The following is a 6,095-nucleotide window of genomic DNA, read 5'->3' on the forward strand; positions in this document are numbered from 1 at the left end:
GGGAAGGAGAAGAAGACAGAGATAAAAAGCAAGAAGTGGAGAGATCAAAGGCATAACAGACAGAGCTCTCCCCGAATTTACTAAACAGCCAGCTGATGAAGCCTTTCCAAGTACCAGTGCACCTTTATGCATTTCTGTCTTGTTCCCTAGTGCCCCCTTCCCCTCCAATACTTCTCACTCCCTTAAAGACATGCTAAATGTGTGCAGGGTTTATGCTCTCTCCCCTCTGCATTTCATTTTTGCCTTGCACATCCATTCTCGCTACCTGCTTTCTCATTTGTCATGACCATTGGCAAAACAGCAGAAGAGCCAAAAATCTATACATATCTATTGCAATATAGACATTTTCTGAAACCAGCAATCTCATAGCACCACAATAAACTGTTCATGGATGAGTGACTTTAATGGTCCACTCCCATAAATTGGGTAATTTTTCTTAGATAAAAGCAAGCCATATAATTAGAAAAGAGAACTAGTTACTTGTAATGAAAGAATGATCAAATCACCGTTAAAGGGAAATTAGCTGCATTTATCTTAATGCTAGGGGCCCCACTGTTACCTCCTGATAGGAGACACTTCGGGAGGATAAAATTTACTTGACAATCTCGGTGACTTTTCCCACTCCTATTTGTTCATGCAAAAGGGTGTCCTTTATCATGTTTTGGCAGAGCAAGTTGCATTTAACTAACAAAAGCCATTAAAAGGCTATTTGTTTCATTTCCATAAAAAAGACACACCTCAACTTTCAGGGATACCATTTAGCTCCAGCTGGCTCCTCTGAACTCCCACTTGCAAGTCACAATTGCTTGGACAGAGACAGGGAAAAAAAGAGAGAGGCCCAAGAGAGATCTGCAAAAGCTTTGTGTCCAACTAGACCAGTGCATGGTACTCCTGGAGAGGAATCTCCCATGGGACGCCTCCACGAGCCTCTCTTGGCAGTTGCAGCACAGTGAGGCCCCAGGGCTTTGGAGCCACTTCACGAGAGGTTCACCGGACCTGCCTAGGACCAGTACTGACAAACCTGTATTTTTTATGCTAACAGCATGAAGAAGGGAACGGTTCTGTTTAGCCAGCATCCTCCCTCCCTCACAGCCCAACAGGAGGAAAGGAAAGCTGTCTGAGGTGGGAAGATAGCTCAACCCAGGTAACACAGGTCTGACTCTCCTCCCCAGAGCCTCTTCCACTCTTCAGTACCACATGCCACAGAAGGAAAGGATGCAGAGAAACAGTTATATGCAATAAGGTGATACATATTGCACTCCCAGAAAGAGAAGTGGAATTTAACATCAACTGCTGTAGTGGTAGGAGGGGAGAAAAAGTGTCAAACAAAGGCTGAGATTTTACTACCAACCACGATCAGTAGCTGCTTCAGTGTATCAGACTACAGCAGCATTTACCCAGCAGCAGATATCAATATTCATCATCATCCTTCACCAGCAAAGACCAAACTACTCCCAGCATGGAGATACACTGACCCTGCGGCAAGTTAAACCAGACAAATGGCACTCAGCAGCAAAACTGAGGTTTGGTACCACCCTCCCACACTGACAGTTGCCTTCCTAACCCAAGTATTCCTTGATTCCTCTTCTCCCACCAGAAGAAAACAGTTTGCATGAAACACCACCACACACTCAACAACTTCCTTCAGAGGCTTGTCCTCCCTGAAGTGATTAGTTTATCCCAGTAATGAATGAGCTATGCAAGTATTTTCAAAAATTGCAGAAGTCTGTGGCCTTCCTCACAGCACAACACAGATATAATACAGAATTAGGCTAAATAATGTTTAAAGAGCTTGATCCCACTAGCTCGCATTTATTTGTTACTTACTGGACTCTGATAATGCTTTAGCCTCTTACATGGGTGACTTTTTATTTTTAATATAAGTAGAAGAGCACTCATGCCAACTTCTAGCACCTTTGCAATATGAACATAAAACACAATAGTGTAACAAAAGATCTTCTCCTTATCCCTTCATTCCCAAGTCCCCAAACCAAGTGTGACATAAACAAATCTAAGTAATATCTTACTTTACCTAGAAAAGTTGTGACCATCGTTTTAGTTCCTCTCCAAAAGCTTAAATACCAATCAGTCTGTATGAACATAATTAGAATGATTTTCATGTTTCAGCTAGAACGGTTTAGCCATTTCTTACAGAGAAAATCAGAGGCAATTCCAGTTTTGCCCAGGCTAACAAACTTTTTTACCATTTTATTGAAGAATTTCAACACCTACAACCACCAGAGTGGCACCTTTAAACTCATCAAGAAGCTGGCCAGTTGCAAGTTAAGACTTTTGCCGGTTCCATGGAAAACTACCCAAATATTAGGAAAACCTAATGAGAAAACTCAATTTTAGTATCCTCAGTTGACATCTTAAAATTTGCTAGCGGAATTTCCTTAAGACTCCAGCTCTCACATAACACTGCAAAATGTCCCGTCCTCCTAAGCAAGTCTCCTTCTCTGCCCAGAAGTTTTACTAGCAGTTGGGAAAAGAAACGAAGGGCAGAGGGTACAACTACAGAAAGAATGATAGCCCAGAGACAAGATGGGAAACGTATGGGCAGGAGTTGAGCAGAGGGCAGGATGCAGAAGGGGAGGAGATGGGATAGCAATGTAAATTAGGGTGCAGATAATAAGGGAAAGAGGAGGGCAGGAAGTAGCCTGGGAGCAAAGGAGTCCTGTAACCGCCAGAACACAGGGCCTTTAGAAACATGAAATACATTCCCTCACCATTAAGCAAACAGACATGAGACTAGTTGTAAAGAATCTCCACCCCATTCAAGGCAGGACACAAAATGAGTAAGTTTTTCTACCGCTGCCCACAACAGGGCTATATATCAGATAGCACAGGAGTATGCTGCGGATCCAAAGAGCTCAGGCATACTGATGTTCAGTGGCAGCCTGTGTAAATCCCATGACAGAAGTCTGCTTTTTGGGGTTCTTGGTTTGTGTGTTTACCTTAATTCACTGTGCTATGTGTCTACTTTGTGAGATGCCACCTTCACCTGCCACGGACCCGTTGTACAGAGTGTAGGGAAGGGAGCTGCTGTCTGTACCATCTCTACCTCATTTGCTACAGAGATGAAAGGCATGTGATGGGGGGCGGGGGGGGGCAGGTTCTGCTGGGAAAAAGAAAGGAGAGTCTTATAGTTATGGCAAATAACTGAGTCTCTAGAAAACTGGATTCTAACTCTGTCCTAAAGTTCACATGTAAGTCTAAGGAATTTGCATTATTCCTCATTTTTCTCCCACACCCCAATTGAGTAATTTGTGGTGTGAGCTGCTAAGATGCCGAATGTGAGTAGGTGCATCTGAAGTCAGTGGGAGGTGGACTTTCAGTACATGCCGAGTAGCACAAAGCATTTACCACCCTGGAAATGAAGGTCTTTGATTTAGTATTTACCACTCTGGAAATTAAGGTCTTATATTTCTCCACATAGGTATCCAGAAGTGTTGATATTTTTCATTTCCTGGACATAAGACAAGATAATGCCAACCATTTCATAATGGTGTGACAAGGGTAAAGTCATTAATGGTTAGTAGGATGATAGCACTCCTGAAATGCTCTAAAGGAAATTAATTTTTTTTATTCAATGAAAGATAATGCTATGCAGTAAACTGTACATTAAATTATACATGGAATAAGCAATAAAAGAAACATTAAATAGAAACACAGAATTGGAAAGCTTCTGGAGTTTAGCCTCCTGCTGTCTCAGGCAACTACATCACATAAGCACTTTTATAAATTGATCAGGCTCCACTTTCAAAGTGGATGGGCTTCCTGCCCTCAGCACAGGGAAGTTGTTCCACAGCCTCATTGCTCGGAAAATTCCAAATCTTCTAATACACAGCCTAAATTCATCAATGTCCATTTTATACACATTTGTCTCCCATTTAAATAACAATTCTACACTCATGTCATTTACTCCCCTTTTGAGACAATGTCAAATCTTCTCTTAACCTTTATTTTGCTAAACTAAACACAACAAATTCTTTGAGTCTCCCCTCATAAAAGCTCTCCAAAGAACATCATTCCTACTTAGCGATAGGGTTCCTCTGGGGAAACAAACTTATGGCTATATAATTAAAAACCATATCAGAGTGCAATCTTAAGTCACATAAGCCCACAGGACCCAAACCTGAAAAGCAAGCAGCTGCAGCACACAGTAGGTCTGAAGCCAGACACACAGGCCACCCAGCTGCTCTGCACATACGTATCAGACTCTACATCACATGTGCAGTTAAGTCTGGATCCATCTCACGGCTCTCTGCACACAGACTTGCTATGCCCAGCACTTCCCAACTTTTAAGATGGTTCTGCATTTCTTAATGCAACCTCTCAGTAGGTGGGAGATGTGATCTAAATCATATGAGGCTAATTCTAATGTCTTCCCAATTTTGAGGGGAATCAGTGAAGGAGGCAGCCTTGATTAGGTCAGCTGTCATTCCTCAGATAAACCCCACTCATCCGTGTTGTATAGGTGGAATGGTTAGTTTTATCTCTGATGGAGACATGATGTTAATCAAAAAAGGTTTTGTTGCCCAATTGGTGAATTTCAGTCTTTACCTCATGTGTAAATTAAGATAATCATTAGGGACTTTGGTGAAAATGAGATTATCCTACTGACAAGGAAGACTAAAAAGGCAACCTAGAACTGTAGCAAGTTGCCAGGACAGTAATTTCTGGGGTAGAATAGTACATTTCTATAATGCTTTCTGAAAGAGTTTCATTAACTTTGAAAAGGCTATTGTCAATAGGTCCTTTTTTATAATGGAATAAATGCTTCCCTAACTCAAATGACAAAGAGAGTGGCTTGTTCACAGCATAGATCCAATTTCCACGTACATGATCCCAGTCCCAGTCCAAACACAGACCAAGAGCTTTACGAGTTGAGACAATAACATCCTGGGGTTGATTCAGAGAATTCATCATCCCATCTGGACGCTGAAGTTCCTCAGCATGACTATATTTGGTGATGCTGAAACCAAAGGTGAGAAATCTCATCACTTCACGCAGAGACTTGGTACTGCACAAAGACATTGGCAAACCCGAACTAGCCTGAGCCCTGACAGACCAGATGCATTCGATCCACGCCTGGATTTTGTATGCTGAATGCTGGGACAAACAGCACAAACCCACTGTGTCCTTACCACATCCTCCGAGACTCAGACCGCAGACAAAATCGTGCATCCACTCAGCCAGCGTTTTGGACATACATACGGCCATAGACGCCTCATGTTTATCCGCTCATGGATGGATAACATCATTCATATGTCATAGCATGGACCTAAAATTCCAGTCTCTGTGTCCATCACATCTCTGACCTCTTGAAAATTAAGGTGAAATCAAGCAGGGGGGAAAAAGTAAATATATTGGTTGTTGCTTATGTGAAATGCTTGCCTCCCCCTGCGCGGGGCCTGGGGAACATGAACTCTTCAGGAACACTTCCCTGTCACCCTGGTCCCAGGGGCAGAGCGCAGCCACCCTCGCTTGAAAATGGCTTTTGGGAACCTGCCATTGGAAAAAAAAAACCGCGTCAGGAGCAGAGCCTCTACGAAATTCCTGCCGCCTCCGCCCCGGGCCGGGCCACGGGCAGGGAGGGGCGACAGGCCGCGCCGAGCCTCTCTCCTCCCCGGCCGCGGGAAGGCGGACTTCGTCCCAGCACAGCTGCCCCGGAAGAGCCCAACGGCCGCTGCCGGCCATACCCGCTGCTCCCGGCCCGCCCCGCCCGAGCCACCTCAGGGGGCAGCCACGCCGGGCCGGCCTCGCCGCCCCGCTCCTGCAGGAGCTCCCGCTCCCCGGCGGCTGAGGGGAGAGGCGGGCCGAGGGCGCGGCCACCCGCGGGCGGAAGAGCGGCCGCTGCCCTGCGGGCGGCGAAAGGCCGACGGGGTGCGCGGCCCGGCCCGGCCCCCCCGCCCCGCCGCCCAGGCCGCCGCGGCGCCCCCCGCACTGTGCCGTGCCGCGCCGTGCCGTGCCCGGCTGCGGGGGGGGGACGGCGGGGGAGGGGAAGGGGGGGTTGTAGCAGCATCACCATGGCGACAGTGACGTCATCTCACCCTGGATCTAATTGGAGGAAACCCCGTGGCCCCAGCCGC

This window comes from Mycteria americana, chromosome 3 (assembly GCF_035582795.1).
Source record: "Mycteria americana isolate JAX WOST 10 ecotype Jacksonville Zoo and Gardens chromosome 3, USCA_MyAme_1.0, whole genome shotgun sequence".
Classification (NCBI taxonomy): domain Eukaryota; kingdom Metazoa; phylum Chordata; class Aves; order Ciconiiformes; family Ciconiidae; genus Mycteria; species Mycteria americana.